This window comes from Scyliorhinus canicula, chromosome 9 (assembly GCF_902713615.1).
Source record: "Scyliorhinus canicula chromosome 9, sScyCan1.1, whole genome shotgun sequence".
Taxonomy (NCBI): Eukaryota; Metazoa; Chordata; class Chondrichthyes; order Carcharhiniformes; family Scyliorhinidae; genus Scyliorhinus; species Scyliorhinus canicula.
In genome coordinates this window covers 32,162,794-32,181,080 of record NC_052154.1, presented here as the reverse complement: position 1 = coordinate 32,181,080, position 18,287 = coordinate 32,162,794, and the positions used below count along the sequence as shown (strand labels likewise).

General features: G+C 50.1%; 1 long non-coding RNA gene across 1 annotated transcript; it reads left to right on the top strand.

The window, feature by feature from the left end:
- The first annotated feature begins 4,880 nt into the window (after positions 1-4,880).
- Positions 4,881-9,027, top strand: LOC119970969. The gene is made up of 2 exons (XR_005461704.1): positions 4,881-4,967; positions 8,222-9,027. It is a non-coding gene; the product is annotated as an uncharacterized LOC119970969 (long non-coding RNA).
- Positions 9,028-18,287: the final 9,260 nt, after the last annotated feature.

Here is an 18,287-nt window from a genome sequence, read left to right as displayed (position 1 = left end):
ATCTGCTCATGAGAGATGCTTTTGTTACGGGCATAGGGTCCGATTACATCCGCCAGCGCCTCTTAGAGGGGACCACGCTCGACCTCGCGGAAACCAAAAAGCTAGCGCTCTCGCTTACGGTTGCTTCACGCAACATCTAGGCCTATGCCCCCGACCACGTGGCCCACCCCACCCCCGTGCATCATGGAGTCAGCAGACAGCCGCCCCATCGTGGACCCCATCAGCAACCGCCCTCAGCCAACCCCACACCTGTGCCACGCAGCAGCCAACCAATCCCGGATGACCCAAATGTTACTTCTGTGGGCAGTCCAAACACCCCCGACAGCGCTGCCCGGCCCGGAGCGTCCTCTGCAAGGCCTGTGGCAAGAAGGGACACCGCTGCAGTGTGCCAGGCCCACTCAGTCGCCGCTATTGTTCCGGCACCTCCCATGTGCGGCCAGTGGGCGGCGCCATCTTCCCCTCCTTGGACCACATGCGGCCCATGGGCGCCACCATCTTGCCTGACTCGCAATGTGTGCTGCCCGTGGGCGGCGCCATCTTGTTCCCCCCAGGACCAACGGCGCCGCCATCTTGTTTTCCCCACGACACGTGCAGGCAGTGGGCGCCACCATCTTACCCAACCTAGGACCCATGCCCCCTGGGCACCTCACCCGGCCGCTCATCGCCTGCAACCGCCGATGACCAGCTGTGTCTCGCCTCGGTCACGATTGAGCAGTCTCATCCACACAACCTTGCAATTGCTGCAACCAAAGTGAAGGTCGATGGGTACGAGATCTCCTGCCTGCTAGACTCCGGGAGCACCGAGAGCTTCATTCACCCCGATACGGTAAGGCACTGCTCCCTCACGGTACACCCCGCCAATCAGAGAATCTCCCTGGCCTCCAGGTCCCACTCCGTGGCGATCCGGGGGTACTGCATCGCCACTCTCACTGTCCAAGGCGTGGAGTTCAGCGGCTTCCGCCTCTACTTCCTTCCCAACCTCTGCGCTGCCCTGCTACTCGACCTGGACTTCCAGTGCAACCTCCAGAGCCTAACCCTGAAATTCGGTGGGCCCCTACCACCCCTTACTGTGTGCGGCCTCGTGACCCTAAAGGTCGACCCACCTTCCCTATTTGCAAACCTAACTCTGGATTGCAAACCCGTCGCCACCAGGAGCAGACAGTACAGCGCCCAAGACAGGACGTTCATCAGGTCCCAAGTCTAGCGACTGCTTCGAGAAGGCATCACCGAGGCCAGCAACAGCCCCTGGAGAGCCCAAGTGGTAGTTGTGAAAACTAGGGAGAAACACTGGATGGTCGGTGACTACAGTCAGACCATCAATAGGTACACGCAGCTCGATGTGTACCCCCTCCCACGCATATATGATATGGTCAAACAGATTGCACAATACCGGGTCTTCTCAACTGTGGCCCTGAAATCTGCCTATCACCAGCTCCCCATCTGCAAGGCAGACTGCCCATACAATGCTTTCGAGGCAGATGGCCACCTTTACCACTTTCTTAGGTTTCCCTTTGTCGTCACCAACGGGGTCTCGGTCTTCCAATGAGAGATGGACTGAATGGTTGACCGGTACGGACTGCGGGCCACCTTCCCGTACCTGGACAATGCCACCATCTGCGGCCACGATCAGCAGGCCCATGACGCCAACCTTGCCAAATTTCTCCACACCGCCACTCTCCTCAACCTCACGTATAACAAGGAGAAGTGAAAGTTCAGCATGAACCGCTTAGCCATCCTCGGCTAAGCGGTCCAGAACAGAGTTCTGGGGCCCGATCCCGACCGCATGCGCCGACTCATGGAACTCCCCCTTCCCCACTGCTCCTAGGCCCTCAAACGATGCCTGGGGTTCTTTTCTTATTATGCCTAGTGGGTCCCAAACTACGCGGACAAGGCCCGCCCACTCATTCAAGCCACTGTTTTTCCCCTGATGGCCGAGGCTCATCAGGCCTTCAACCGTATCAAGGCCGACATCGCCAAGGCCGCGTTGCACACGGTCGACGAGACGCTGCCCTTCCAAGTCGAGAGTGATGCATCAGACGTCGCTCTGGCCGCCACCTTCAACCAGGCAGGCAGGCCCGTGGCATTCTTACCCGTACCCTACCTGCCTCCGAAATTTGGCATTCCTCCATCGAAAAAGAGGCCCAAGCCACCGTTGACGCTGTGCGGCATTGGAGGCATTACCTGGCCAGCAGGAGATTCACTTTCCTCACTGACCAACGGTCGGTTGCCTTCATGTTTGATAACACACAGCGGGGCAAGATCAAAAACGATAAAATCTTGAGGTGGAGGATCGAGCTTTCCACCTACAACTACGAGATTTTGCATTGCCCCGATAAGCTCAACGAGCCCCTGATGCCCTATCCCGAGGTACATGTGCCAGCGCACAGGTGGACCGACTCCGGACTCTGCACGACAACCTCTGTCACCCAGGGGTCACACGTTTTTACCATTTCATCAAGGCCCGCAACCTGCCCTACTCCATCGAGGAAGTCAGGGCAATAACCAGAGGCTGCCAGGTCTGTGCGGAGTGCAAACCACACTTCTACCGGCCAGACCGTACGCGCCTGGTGAAGGCCTCCTGCCCCTTTGAACGCCTCAGCGTGGACTTCAAAGGGCCCCTCCCCTCCACCGACCGTAACACGTACTTTCTCAGTGTGGTCGATGAATACTCCAGATTCCCCTTCGCCATTCCATGCCCCGTATGACGTCTACCACCGTCATCAAAGCCCTCAACACCAGCTTCGCTCTGTTCGGCTTCCCCGCCTACGTGCAGTGACAGGGAATCCTCATTCATGAGTGATGAGCTGCGGCAGTTCCTGCTCAACAGGACGACCAGCTACAACCCCCGGGGAAACGAGCAGGTGGAGCGGGAGAATGGGACGGTCTGGAAGGCCATCCAACTGGCCCTACGGCCCAGGAATCTCCCGGCCTTCCGCTGGCAGGAGGTCCTTCCCGACGCCCTTCACTCCATTCAGTCGCTCCTGTGCACCGCGACTAATGAACCCCCCCCCCCATGAATGTCTCTTTGCCTTCCCTAGGAAGTTCACCTCCGGGGTTTCGCTCCCAACGTGGCTGGCAGCTCCAGGACCCGTTCTCCGCCGTAGACACGTTCGACTCCACAAGGTGGACCCGTTGGTTGAGAGGGTGCAGCTACTTCACGCCAACCCGCAATACGCCTACGTAGCGTACCCCGATGGCCGCCAAGACACAGTCTCCCTCAGGGACCTGGCACCAGCTGATTCTACACACACACACACACACACACACACACCGCTGACCCGGCGCCACTCTCCCCTCCCCCGGCGCACCCCACCGCAGCCCCCGCTCCAGGACAATCCGTCCTCCCCCTGCCCACACCCGAGGATGAAGAGGATTTCGACAAGGGTACAGGGCCTTACCATAAAGCACCTACATCGGCATCCTCTATATACAATATATACATCAGTGGTGACTACCACATTCACCCCCTGTTAAAAAATTGAGTCCGGCGGGGGTGGTGGAGAACTATATACAGAAATATGTGTTTTAAAAGTACAGATAATATTACATTTTGCCATTTCGCCAGCTGCTGTAGGAGGCCACACATCTTAGTATAATAAAGCCTTGATTGCATCCAACTCTCGTCTTTGTGTAACTGATCGTGCATCACTACATTCACGACCTTTTGTAGTTTCCTGCGGTCTTGGGCAGGGCAGGATCCATACCAAGCTGTGATACAACCAGAAAGAATGCTTTCTATGGTGCATCTGTAAAGGTTGGAGAGAGTCGTAGCTGACATGGCAAATTTCCTTCGTCAGGCGAGAACACTAGAGATAACGTCCCTGTATTTCTTTGAAATAGTGTCATGGGACCTTTTACATCCACCCAATTGTAAGGCTTGTGTTATATTTCCATCCTGACTACTCATCACTAATAAATTCTATTCAAAAGAAAAGCAGTGTTGTGACCGACGATAAGGACTCCACACATAGCTACAGACAGGATACATCAAGGTCTGTTCTACTACTCCACAGTACAATACTACTCGCACTCTTCACTCCCCCTCAGGGTCCTCCTCCCCAACCTGCTCCCAGGTTGGGGTTTATATCCTGTGGGGGTTCCTCCATTTGGGAGGATGCTCTGCCCCTAATCACCTGGGGAATTTTTATTCCAAGGTGTAGGAGGGGAATATAATACAACATAATATGAAATGAACTATACGGTAGCACAGCGGTTAGCAGAGTTGCTTCACAGCTCCAGGGGCGCAGGTTCGATTCCCGGCTTAGATCACCGTTTGTGCGGAGTCTGCACATCCTCCCCGTGTCAGCGTGGGTTTCCTCCGGGTACTCCGGTTTCCTCCCACTGTCTAAAGATGTGCAGGTTAGGTGGATTGGCCATGATAAATTGCCCTGAGTGTCCAAAAAGGTTAGATGGGGTTACTGGGTTACGGGGATAGGGTGGAGATGTGGGCTTAGATAGGGTGATCTTTCAATGGGCTGGTGCAGACTTGATGGGCCGAATGGCCTCCTTCTGCACTGTAAAGTCTATGACCTATGATCGACGAACTGGGTGAGGACTGACTCTATCCAGTTGTAAGAAATTATAGCAGGTGAGCTTCTATTGGATGGGCTTTCCCTTTGTTTAGATATATGAAGGTACTTTTTGGAAGAACAAATGTTCATCCCATTGAAACCAACTCCATGGGTAACCACCTTGCTCAGCTTTGTCAGCACAAGCCAGCATTTGTCCCTAACACAAGCAAAATACTGAAGACTCTGGAAATCTGCAATAAAAACAGACAATACTGAAGATACTCAGCAGGTCAAGCATTTCAGTTTCACCTGCCCCCTGACCAGCTGGTTATTTCCTGTTTTTATTGCAGCAACAAAGTGAACTTTAACCTTAAACACAGAATCCAGTGCGGTACCGGACCCTGAACTCTGACATCAGGAAGCAGTACCAACCAGGGTCTTTATAACATTATTAAGGTAAGTTACCTACTCTGTTTTTAATCCTTTAATTACTCTCATCATAACTGCAGATGCATTTCCACTGCCAGTTTAACATGGATTGAAGCAATTTCAACTTTGCACCAGTTTAAAACTAAATCTGAAGTCAAGGCTTCCAGTGAAACAAAGTCTTCCTGAGGATTGGGGTCGGCCCCCACTATGGATCACACCTTATGGTGGATAAATACATTCAATACCTTGGGATATTTTGTGCATCTATCTGAAAATTGAAACGTTTAGAGATTGGAGACATTCTCCATTCACCCTCTCTCAACATTTTCATTTGTATATATTAAAAGAGAGTTATGCCCATGTGTGTGACAGGCACGTATGGATATCTCTCCTAAACAGGACAATTAAAAGCTCTAGGCAGGAGCCAAGCCATGTAAATAATGTCCTTACTGAACTGGAGATAACACTTTCACGTCAGTAGCTGCAATGTTAATTACTGACTAATTCTTAGAATGAATTACTCCACAATAACTTATATTTATTCCGCTCATTTACCGTATTGAAATGTCAGATGATCAAAAGTTTGGTTGAAGAGATAGCTTTTCAAGGAGTTTCGAAAGGAGGAAAGCAAGGTAGAGAGGTGTACTCATTGAATTTAATCTCATACTACTCACTGTTTAATCAGCTTCCTCACTGATTTTCACAATTACTACACTGACTAATCCTTAAATCGGTTAACGACTACATTTAATAATTAATACTCATTGCATCCAATCATTTACATATAACCATCATTTGACAATTAATTATATTAGCAAACTTAAATGATCCTCATATTATTATTGTTGTGAATATATAGTTTATGATTCATGTTAATAGTTTAGAGGTCATTCCTAGGTCTGGGAAGACAAAAGTTGTAATGGCAATCTGACTAAAATGATGTGCTTTAAAGATTACCAGAACACCTCAAGAAATGACACTCTAGGGCAGCACGGTGGCCTAGTGGTTAGCACAACCGCCTCACGGCGCTGAGGTCCCAGGTTCGATCCCGGCTCTGGGTCACTGTCCGTGTGGAGTTTGCGCGTTCTCCCCGTGTCTGCGTGGGTTTCACCCCCACAACCCAAAAATGTGCAGAGTAGGTGGATTGGCCACGCTAAATTGCCCCTTAATTGGAAAAAATAATTGGCTAATCTAAATTTATAAAAATTAAAAAAAAATTAAAAAAAAAGAAATGACACTCTAAAAGGTGACAGATGCTTGCTTAATAAAGTTAGAATAGAAGAGATGGAGCTACAAAACTGTGAGTGGACTTAGAGCTGGGGGTGTGGGCCGGATTTCTCTGGTGGTGGGTTCTCTGGTCCTGCCAGTGGCACATTCCCACTGGCGGGTGTCCTGGTGGCGTGGGGTGGCTTCAATGGGGATTTCTGTTGATAGTGGCGGGAGTGGAGAATCCCGCTGCCAGTGAACAGTGCGCCACCTTTTGCTGGCAAGAAACAAGGGGCTGGGAGGCCGGAGAATCTTGCCCATGATGTCAGCAATGTGTGTAAGAAGTGCAATCCAGAGAGGCGCTTTCGTTTGGAGTTTCAGCTAAATGTGTTTTTTATTTAAATTTAGAGTCCCCAATTATTTCTTTGCGTGGCCAATCCACCCAGCCTGCACATCTTTGGGTCGTGGGGGGTGAGACCCACGCAGGCACGGGGAAAATGTGTGAACTCTGCACAGAGAGTGACCCAGGGCCGGGATCGAACCCGTAGACAGTGGTGCTGACCACCGTGCTGGCCACTAGCTAAATTAGTTTAAAGGTATTCCATCAAACTTGAAAGGTTGTGAAACCCATTTACTTCGTCAGATCTAAGGAAAAATTGTATATAAGAGATAATTCACCGAAAGGTTGGTTTGAGGACAGAATGTGCCATTATGGAACAAGAACAGAGGATACTGGGAAAAACTCAGCAGGTCTGACAGCACCTGTCAGGACTGAAACAGAGTGAATATTTCAAGTCCTGTTGGCTCTTCATCGGAACTAATGAAAGGGGAAATATGTTGGGTATTAAACTGTAGCTGGCTGAAATTGCAACAAGAGGTAGAGGTAAATGAAAGTTTTATTCCTGAGAACAGCTGGAGCTGAGGAGAATTAAAGATAATTTCCAGAGGACTGTGTGGTATATTTATGTTTGATACTTATTGAAATAAATATCTTTACGATTGATGTGTCTTATACGAACATTCTTGGGGGAAGTAAGAAGTAAATATGAATGCATGCACACATAGTTATAAATCATATTGTGACGTTAATTTTGCCTGTTCTGTGTATTGCTGAAAAAAGACATTGGGTGTGATCTTTCCAAAAGGTGAATTATCTCTTATTTACAATTCTTTAGCTCGTGGGCAGCACGGTGGTGTGGTGGTTAGCACTGCTGTCTATGGCACCGAGGACCCGGGTTCGATCCGGGCCCTGGGTCACTGTCCATGTGGAGTTTGCACATTCTCCCCCCCCCCCCCCCCCATCTGCGTGAGTTTCACCCCCACAACCCAAAGATGCGCAGGGTAGGTGGATTGGCCATGCTAAATTTCCCCTCAATTGGGGAAAACAATAGAAGTAATGGTTATTATAAAAACACAGTTCTGGCTTGTTATTAGGACATTTGTTACATGGATTGTTGGAATTCAAGAAGGTGGCTCACCACCATTTTCTCAAGGGCAAACTAGAGTTGGGCAATAAATGTTGGACTGGCCAATGATGCTCATATCCTGTGAAGGAATATAAAATGTTTCATAGAACCCCTACAGTGCAGAAGAAGGCCATTTGGCCTATTGAGTCTGCACCGAACCTTTGAATATACACGGGATAACATGCAAACTCCACACAGACAGTGACCCAAGGCGGGAATTGAACCCGGGTCTGGCACAGTGAGGCAGCAGTGCTAACCACTGTGCCACCGTGCCGTCCCAAATGAAATGCACTTATCTATCAAAAGTGGTCAAGTCCAATGATTCCTTATATTTTTGGGCTCTTTTGCTGAAAATCTGACAGTAAATTTATTAATTGAATGTTAAAAATTTTACTTGGTTCAGAAGAACAAGGCCTAGGTTTGTAAGTCAGTGCAATAAGAACCTTTATGCAGTGGGTGTATTATATGACCATTAATAAACACCCGTACTCCTGCTCAGCCTCAGAAGACTTTTACATCAAATTTTTATTAATTTGTTGATATATTACAAGAGTTTCAGCCTTTGCCCACTATATTTTATCAATTCCATTGTATTTATTTTGTTTGCAGGTGATATTATGTCACTTGGAGATTGACATCCATTCATTAGATTATCTGGACAAATTGTGCAAGGTGCAGATTTTAATCAGAGTGTAACATTGCTGGAGCATCGGATCATGCATTTGAATAAGCTCTGATGGAACCATCAATTCAGCGAACACGTGTAGTTGGATCTGAACAGAGGCTTTAATACACTTACAATAGAGCCAGCCTATTTGTCGTTGAACTTCAGGTGAACTGGCAGGCTGGCTCTAAGGCACTGATCTTTATACATCGGTCCCCGGGGGAGGAGTCCTGGGCGGAGCCAAGGGAGGAGCCCAGAACAAACTCTTGCGTACTCCCAGAGCGACTCCCTCTGGTGGTCGGATAGTGCAACTGCACTTACAATGGGTAGATAACGAACATATATACATGGAGTGATATTGGCAACTATAAATAGTGTGAATCACATTCACCACAAGCTCCACAGTGAAACCTGAAATTGTATGTCACATCTTGTGCTGGTGTCACAGCTCATTGTTGCTGGATTTACTTCTCTGATTTATTAGTTCAAAATGATTTGAAAATATGTCACTGCATTCCTTAAATCTTAATTTGCAATACCAATGAAGCAAAGCAAAGCCCTTCCAATGGCCAAAGACTGACACTATCTTATCCACAATGCTTTCACTGCTTGTTCATTTTCCTGCAGTCAGCTGAGACACAAATACTGGTGTTAATCAAATTTAGCAACAGCTTTCAGTAAACAAGTTGTATTTAATTAAATGGTGCTGCAGATGTCACACTATTTCACTATTAAAGGTTTTTAAAACGTCCCTTTGCATGTGGTCACACAAGTTTACACTAAATATAGTCTGACCAGTGTATTATAAAAACTTTCCAGACATAATATGCACTCTTCTGGCTATGCACTCAAAATTTTATTTCCCTTAAAAAAAATTACTTCATCTCAACATTAAAGTACCAAGTCACTTGGTGGGCCTGATACAAGCAGTGCTGCTTTGGAGTGAGGTAGTCAGACAACTTCCAGACACGACACACTGGCAATCTACCAACTGGTCGGCTCAGATTTTTCTGTTGTAGTGGTGGTGACCTATCCTATCAATATTCTCCATCATTACTCTGTGGTTTCACGGCACTTCCAGCATCCGCAGACGCAGGTTAAATGCAAAGGCTAGGTGCAGAATTTTACATTTTCCTGTCGCGGGTTTGTAATGGGGGGTGACTGTAAAATCTTTTTGGATGTTCATCCCATCGGATTCCCATCCACCCCGACTTCACTATAATTTTATGTTGGGTTGGGCAAGGCCTGCCGCCCTTGCCTCAGTTGATGCCCTTAAGTGGTCATTTACTGACCACTAAATGGCCATTTCCTGCCCAGCCTCAATTTTTAGGCGAGCTGGAACAGTTAAGGGACAAGGAGGGAACCCGAGCATTAAATTTGTTCAGGCCTCCTTTTCACATCAGGTGCCCCAAAAGATCTGACTCCGGTGGGTGCTTCATCTCCCCTTGGCCTCACCACCGGCACCCCAACTCTCCTCTGTCCATTTTTTCCGGGCCTCACCTCCTCTGCCTGCCCTGAGACCACCCAAAACACTACCTGGGCCTAGGCTCCAGGGATTTAGGCTCTGGAGACTCTCTTGTTGGAGATGATCATTACCTGGCACTTGTGTGGCATGAATGTTATTTCCCACTTATCAGCCCAAGCCTGGATATTGTTCAGGTCTTGCTGCATTTGGACAAGGACTGCTTCAGTATCTGAAGAGTTGCGAATGGTGCTGAACATTGTGCAGTCATCAGTGAACTTCTGACCTTATGATGGAAGGGAGGTCATTGATGAAGCAGCAGAAGATGATTGGCCTAGGACACTACCCTGAGGAACTCCTGCAGTTATGTCCTGGAGCTGAGGTGATTGACCTTCAACCACCGCAACCATCTTCCTTTGTGCCATGTATGATGCGAACCAGCCAATCACTCCTTCCAAACGGGGGATGTCCCCGATCCCATTAACTCAGTTTTGCTAGGGCTAGATGCCACAGTCAGTCAAATGCTGCCTTGATGTCACCTCTAGCGTAATGAGATCAGGAGCTGAGATACCTTGGCGGAACTAAAACTGACCATTTGTAAGTGCCACTCGATAGTGCTATTGATGACCCCTTCCATCACTGTACAAATGATTGAGAGTAGGCAGTAATTCGCTGGGCTGGATTAGTCTCCCTGTAAAAGCTTGTGAAAACATTGTCTTGAATCAGGCGCAACTGGTTTCATAATGGACTCATGCACTAAGACTTAATTACTGCTAAACGACATCATTGGCCCTGAAAAGTTAATTTTATACTTGTGAAATGTCAAATTTCTCTATTTTACAATATAAATGAATAGATCTGTAAAATATACATATCTTTCATCTACCTAAATCCAATGTTTATGCCACCATGTAAAACTATAAAAAATGAACAATAAAACCTGCTTAGTTAAAAGCAAAACCTTCAGGTGCTGGAAATCTGAAACAAAAACAGACGATGCTGTAAAATGCCAAGTGGTCTGACAGCAACTCTGGAGTCATATTCGTCTGGAAAAATTAAGTCTGTTTCTCTCTCTGTAGATGCTGTCAGATCTGCTGCTTGAATGAAACTTGCTCATTACTTCCTGGTTTGTTGACTGTGATAATTCCTCAATGTGATTGGTTACTTAGCTCTTTTTGATGTCATTAGTGTCATTCGACATCAGTGATCCCCTTGAGCAGACACAAGAATGGAATTATCAGTGAAGGTGAAATACAGAGCACTGAGATTATTAGATCTCTGTGGGCAGCTTTCTTCAAGGTCAGTGGTGAACAACGTGACCACTGACCACAAAACACAGGCCAACATGAAGCAGTAGCAGTGATACAGTGACAAAATTCATAGCCCAAATTGTCTTGTAATTCCAATTTTGCAGATGAAGTTTTGTGGTTAGAAGTATAATACATGCGTTTAGCATCACGACTTTGGAGTTTTTCATTCACAGAAGTCAGTGCTCATCCATTGAAGACACAAAGATTTGTCGGGTGGTTAACAGTAAGGGTGAGTGTTTTGGGTTACAGGGAGATACAGATGGGATGGTCAAATGGGCAGATAGAATTTAACCCTGAAAAGTGTGAGGTGCTACACTTTGGAAGGAGTCATTTTACAAGAAAATATTCAATGAACATCAATGAATGGCTATAGAGCCATTGGCGATGGCACGGAGGGCGTCAAAAGGGGCTGGGGAGGGCGGGGGAGCACAGGGTCTCATTATATACAGATGACCTACTCCTGTGTATTTCCAACCCATTAGGGGGGAGGGAGAGATTATGCGGATCTTAGGGAAATTTGGCCAGTTCTCAGTGTATAAATTGAATATTGGTAAGAGCGAGGCGTTTGTGATCCAGGCGAGGGGGCAGGAGAGGAGGCTGAGGGAGTTGCCAGTTAAAGTGGTGGGAGGGGGTTTTCGATACTTGGGAATTCAGGTGGCACGGGGATGGGAGCAGTTGCATAAATTAAATCTGGCCGGGTTAGTTGAACAAATGTGGGAGGACTTCAGTGGACATGCTCCCGTTGTCACTTGCGGGGAGGGTACAGACTGTAAAGATGAAGGTTCTCCTGAAATTTGTTTGATTTCCAGTTTCTCCCTATTTTTATACCAAAGGCCTTTTTTAAGCGGGTGAACACGGTGATCTCTGGGTTTGTGTGGGCGGGTAAAACCTCACGAGTAAGGTGTTGGAGCGGAGCTGAGGGCTGGGGGGGGGGGGGGGGGGGGGGGGGGGATAGGTTGGCCCAGCAGAGCCTTAGGAATTACTACTGGGTGGCAAAAATAGCCATGATCAGGAAGTAGGTAGTGGGGGAGGGGCCGGTATGGAAGCAGGTGGAGGCGGCATCATGTAGGGGCACAGGTTTAGAAGCACTGGTAAAGGCACCTCTGCCATTCTCACTGGCTCGGTACTCTACAGGCCCGGTAGTGGTGGCAGCTCTGAGAGTTTGGGGACAATGGCGGAAGCATATGGGAGTGGAGGAAGCGTCGGCATGGGCTCCAATTTGTGGCAATCACTGGTTTGTCCCGGGAAGGTGGGATGCGGAGTTTCGGAGGTGGCAGAGAGGAGGGATTGAGAGGCTGGCGGATCTGTTTATTGATGGGAGCTTTCCGTGTTTTGAGGATTTGGAGAAGGTGTTTGAATTGCTGGGTGGGAATGGGTTTTACTATCTGCAGGCGAGGGACTTCGTGCGAAGGCAGATTTCGACCTTTCCCTTCTACCGCCAAAGGGGAATACAGGATAAGGTAGTTTCTAGAACGGGGGTGGGGGAGGGGAAGGTCTCGGAAATTTATGAAGAGTTTATGGGGTGGGAGGGAACCCAGTTAGGGGAGGTGAAGTATAAGTGGGAAGAGGAGCTAGGTAAGGAGCTAGAGACAGGTCTGTGAGAGGATGCTCTGAGCAGAGTCAACACGTCCTCATCATGTGTGCCAGGCTCAGCCTGATACAATTTAAGGTGGTTCATCGGACATACATGACGGTGGCCCGCATGAGCAGGTTTTTTGGGGTAGAGGAAAGGTGTGCGAGGTGTGCAGGAGGGCCCACAAATCATGTCCACATGTTTTGGGCATGTCAAGCTTAGGGCAGACATTGTGAAAGTCAGGGGTGCGACACGTGGGTGGGTGGTGGAGTTGTCCATCGCGGCGCTCCCGATCGCGCAAATCCACGCGCAACAGCCGGCTTTTAATAATGCCGACTGCAAGCGGCTTTCAAAATGGCCACCAACATATAAAAAAACTGCGGCTGCACTGTGCATGTATGCCCGCTCATCGCGGACACGCATGCGTACTGCGGCCGCATTTTTAAAATACGGTCGCAGCCTTTTTTTTTACAAGTTTTATTGTCTTTATTTGATAAAATTTTACAGGAATAAAATGCAGAAACTGAAAATGTTTTCATCCTCTAGAAATTGGAGGTTCACCATATTTCATCTTGACATTACAAGGTAAGAGAAAATGGTGGGTCGCGCAGGTCAGTCAGCGTGGGCCACCAAGGTCGGCTGGCAACTGTGGTGGTATGATTAGCATAGCTGCCTGCCATTGGTGCAGAACACAGGCTTACTATTGGCCCTGGTCGGTCATGTGCCTCTTGACCGATTGGTTGAGACCAGTCATGTGACGGCTCCCCGATTGGTCGAGAGGCTGAGTTAACCCCGCCTCCAGGGCGGGGTATAAATACCCAGTACTCCCGGCGGCCGTCCATTTACTGTAGTTGACCGCAGGGCTAACATCTAGTATATTAAAGCCAAACTTTTGTTCAGCAACTCGTCTCGCATTCAATTAATGGTACATCAATTTAATCAGCTAGAATTTTGAAGATGGAGCTCCGGATCAAGCCCGAATGCCTCCGCATCAGCCCGCAAACTCAGAACGCGTCGGAAATCTTCAAACATTGGCTGGCGTGTTTCGATGGTTACCTGGCGTCCGCAAGCAGCCCCCCCACCATGGCACAGAAGCTTCATATTCTCCATTCCAGCGTGGGCATGGCGGCCTACGCGATCATATTGGAGGAAAAAGATTACGACGCGGCCATGGATAAGCTGAAAGGACAGTTTCTTAAACCGGTAAACAGAGTATTCGCCCGACATCTGCTGGCCACCAGACAACAGCTCCCCGGTGAGTCATTAGACAATTTTTACCAGGCCCTCGCTGTCCTGGGGAGGAATAGCACCTGCCTCCAAGTTTCAGCCACGGAGCACATGGAACTTTTGATTACAGATGCTTACGTGGCTGGGGTGCAGTCTGCCGCTATCCGCCAGCGGATGCTGGAAAAGGACAAACTCAGCCTAACTGAGGCACGGACTCTCTCCACCTCCCTGGAGGTCGCTGATTTAAACGCCAGCGCCTACGTCCCCAGCCGCGCTGCAGCACCCTGGGCCTCCTGGCACGCTTACCCACCGCCATCCGCCGCCCCCGACCCCCCTCAGGCCTGCGCTGCGGGACGCCCAGACAAGTCCGCGGGGCCCCGCTGCTATTTCTGTGGGTTCGCAGAACACCCTCGCCCGCGCTGCCCGGCCCGCTCCGCCCTCTGTAAGAACTGCGGGAAGAAGGGCCACTTCTACACTGTCTGCCAGGCCAAGCCGGTCGCTGCTGTACCGTGCAGCGACCGGGGATCCCACCCTCCGGGCCTTTCCGGGCCCTTCCAGCGCACCGCGCCAATCTCTCCCCCCCGCCTCCGGACCCCTGCGCCCGGCCTGCGCGCCTCTCTGCCCCCACTCTCAGTTACTCTGCTCGGCCCGCCGGCACCGCTAATCCCGCCCCCAGCAACCACGAGGGTCCCGCGGGCACCGCCATCTTGGGCCCTGGACGCCACGTGCGGGTCGTGGGCGCTGTCATCTTGGGGCCCCGACTCCACGTGCGGGTCCTGGGCGCCGCCATCTTGGGGCCCCAACTCCACGTGCGGATCCTGGGCACCGCCATCCTGGACTAGCACACAAGGTCCTGCCAGCACCTACTCGGCCGACAACGACTGCGACGGTGGATCTTCTCCATGGCTCGCGGCCATTCAACTCGACCAGTCAGGTCCACGCACGCTCGCCAAAACAACGACGCTGATCCACCTCAACGGCCACGAGACGGGCTGCCTGCTGGACACCGGGAGCACAGAAAGCTTCGTACACCCTGCCACGGTAAGACGCTGAGCGCTCCCTGTCCATCCTGTAAAACACAAAATCCGGTTAGCCTCAGGTTCGCACCCCGTCCGCATCACCGGCTTCTGCATCGCGGACCTCACAGTCCAAGGAATGGTTTTTAAAAATTATAAACTCCTTGTCCTCCCTGACCTTTGCGCACCGGCACTCCTAGGACTGGACTTCCAGTGCAACCTGCAGAGCTTGACCTTCCAATTCGGCGGCCCTATTCCCCCCCTCCCTGTCTGCAGCCTCGCGTTCCTCAAAGTGGATCCCCCCCTCCTTGTTTGTTAATCTCACACCCGATTGCAAACCCGTCGCGACCCGGAGCAGACGGTACAGCGCCCAGGACCGAACCTTCATCAGGTCCGAGGTCCAGAGGTTGCTGAAGGAAGGGGTCATCGAGGCCAGCAACAGTCCCTGGCGAGCCCAAGTGCTGGTGGTCCGGACTGGGGAGAAAAACCGGATGGTCATCGACTATAGCCAAACCATCAATCGGTTTACGCAACTGGACGCGTATCCTCTCCCCCGTATTTCCGCCATGGTAAATGAGATCGTGAAATACAAAGCCTTCTCCACTGTGGACCTATCACCAGCTCCCCATCCGCGCGAGTGACCGCAAGTACACCGCGTTCGAGGCTGATGGGCGCCTCTACCACTTCCTCAGGGTTCCATTCGGTGTCACAAATGGGGTCTCGGTCTCCCAATGGGAGATGGACCGAATGGTCGACAAGTACGGATTACGGGCTACCTTCCCGTATCTCGATAATGTCACCATCTGCGGCCATGACCAGCAGGACCATGACACCAACCTCCGAAAATTTCTCCAAACTGCAAAACTTCTTAACCTCACTTACAATAAGGATAAGTGCGTGTTTAGCACCGACCGTCTAGCCATCCTCGGCTACGTAGTGCGTAACGGAGTGATAGGCCCCGATCCTGAACGCATGCGCCCCCTGATGGAACTCCCTCTCCGCAATACCCTCAAATCCCTCAAACGCTGCCTGGGTTTCTTCGCTTACTACGCCCAATGGGTTCCCAATTACGCCGACAAGGCCCGTCCCCTCATTCAGTCCACAATCTTCCCGCCGTCGTCGAAGGCCTGCCAGGCCTTTAGCCGCATCAAAGCGGACATCGCAAAGGCCATGATGCGCGCCATCGACGAGTCCCTCCCCTTCCAGGTCGAGAGCGACGCATCAGAAGTAGCTCTGGCGGCCACCATGAACCAAGCGGGCAGACCCGTGGCCTTCTTCTCTAGAACCCTTCAGGCTTCCGAACTCTGCCACTCCTCAGTGGAAAAGGAAGCCCAGGCCATAGTCGAAGCTGTGCGACATTGGAGGCACTATTTGGCCGGCAGGAAGTTTACCCTCCTCACAGACCAATGGTCAGTGACCTTCATGTTCGATAATGCACAGAGGGACAAGATTAAGAATGACAAGATCTTACGGTGGCGGATCGAGTTGTCCACATACAACTATGATATCTTGTATCGTCCTGGGAAGCTCAATGAGCCTCCTGATGCCCTGTCCCGCGGTACCTGCGCCAGCGCGCAGATAGACCACCTTCGCTCCCTCCACGCGGACCTCTGCCATCCAGGGGTGACCCGTTTCCACCATTTCATAAAGGCCCGCAACCTGACCTTCTCCATCGAGGAAGTCAGGACAGTAACCCGTGACTGCCACATCTGCGCAGAGTGCAAACCGCACTTCTACCACCCCAAGCGCGCGCATCTGATCAAAGCATCCTGCCCCTTCGAACGTCTCAGCATTGACTTCAAGGGGCCCCTTCCCTCTAGCAACCGCAACATTTACTGCCTGACTTCAACCACTTCAATGATTGGTTGAGACCAGTCATGTGACGGCTCCCCGATTGGTCGAGAGGCTGAGTTAACCCCGCCTCCAGGGCGGGTTATAAATACCCAGTACTCCCGGCGGTCATCCATTTACTGTAGTCGACCGCAGGGCTAACATCTAGCTGATTAAAGCCATACTTTTGTACAGCAACTCGTCTCGTGTTCAATTGATGGTACATCAGCAACTGTTGCGAAGGTCGGCCGGGTTGGAACCTGAAGCTTGGCTGGTTGGTAAAAATGAGTCCCCGGAAAAAAAGTTTGAAAAACACTGCCTTACGGGATTCTGGCAGGGGTTTGCTGATGTCATGTCCACGGTGCTAAAAACGAGGGTGGCGCCATGTCTTGAGGTGGTGATCTTTGGAGCGTCGGAAGACCTGGGAGTCCGGGGTGGGGGGGGAAAGAGAGGCTGACGTTTTGGCGTTTGCCTCTTTGGTAGCCCGAAGACTGATCTTATTAGCATGGAGGGACGAGGGACTCGAAGCCCCAAAATCAGGGGTATGGGTTAGAGACATGGCTGAGTTTCTCAGGTTTGAGAAAATTAATTTCGCCCTGAGAGGATCAGTGTTGGGGTTCGTTCGGAGGTGGCAGCTGTTTATCAACTTCTTCGGGGAAAACTAAATTGTTCGCAGATACAATAATGGGAGAGGGGTTAGGGAATGAGAGGCGTAGGGTTTAGTTTAATTTAGGCGGGATCAGCGAGAGGAGATGGAGGGACATGTGAATTGTGTGCAAAAGCTATGTTGGCAGGGTATGGTTGTTGTTGGGGGGGGGGGCTGTTACGGACTGAATTCTGTTTACATTTGTATTTGTATCTTTTGTTGTTATACAACCATAAATGCCTTAATAAAATGTTTGTTAAAAAAAGTTTTAAAATACTTCCCCCCCCATTAACATTTTGGGTTTGAATTACTAAGGCAGTGATTTTCTGCTGTGACTCCAGCAGTAATCTGTAGGAAGAGCCAGTAACTGGATATCCCAGTTCTTTTCCTTTAAAGAGACACCCCCCGTGGCCCCATGTTGACCTCTCATCCAAACCCAGCAGACGGAGCAGAACAAGGGGACTCCCTTTGCTGGGAATCCTGCTTCCCTCAGCTTAATGAAAGCTGGCCGAATTTGAAACCTGGTATAGCCAGTGGAGAGAAGATACGTCAGTCTTCAGAAAACGGCTCCAGCTAAGAGTATCACAGCCAAGGCAGTAGCCTGCAACCCAAAGAGTAGGCCTGACTTCTTTTAATTGTTTTGTGGAGTAAGGAATCAAAGATACAAGTTCATTCCTCCAAGGTAAGGGGAAGTTGCCTGGACTATCAGCATTTGGCTGCCAACGTGGAGGGGAACTTTCCCAGTAGCACAGGCCTACTGGCCCATGGAAGTAATATTCCTCCTCACTGCTCCCACTTATGCCAACATGAGCAGAAGCACATGACCCCAGCATTACTACTATGATCGCAGCCAAGGATTTTCAGGGCCTCTCCAGCACTGAAGCCAACTGAATCCACGCATTTAGTAGGAATTAATCTGCATGGGTTAGCAGCTCCCTGATGTCTAG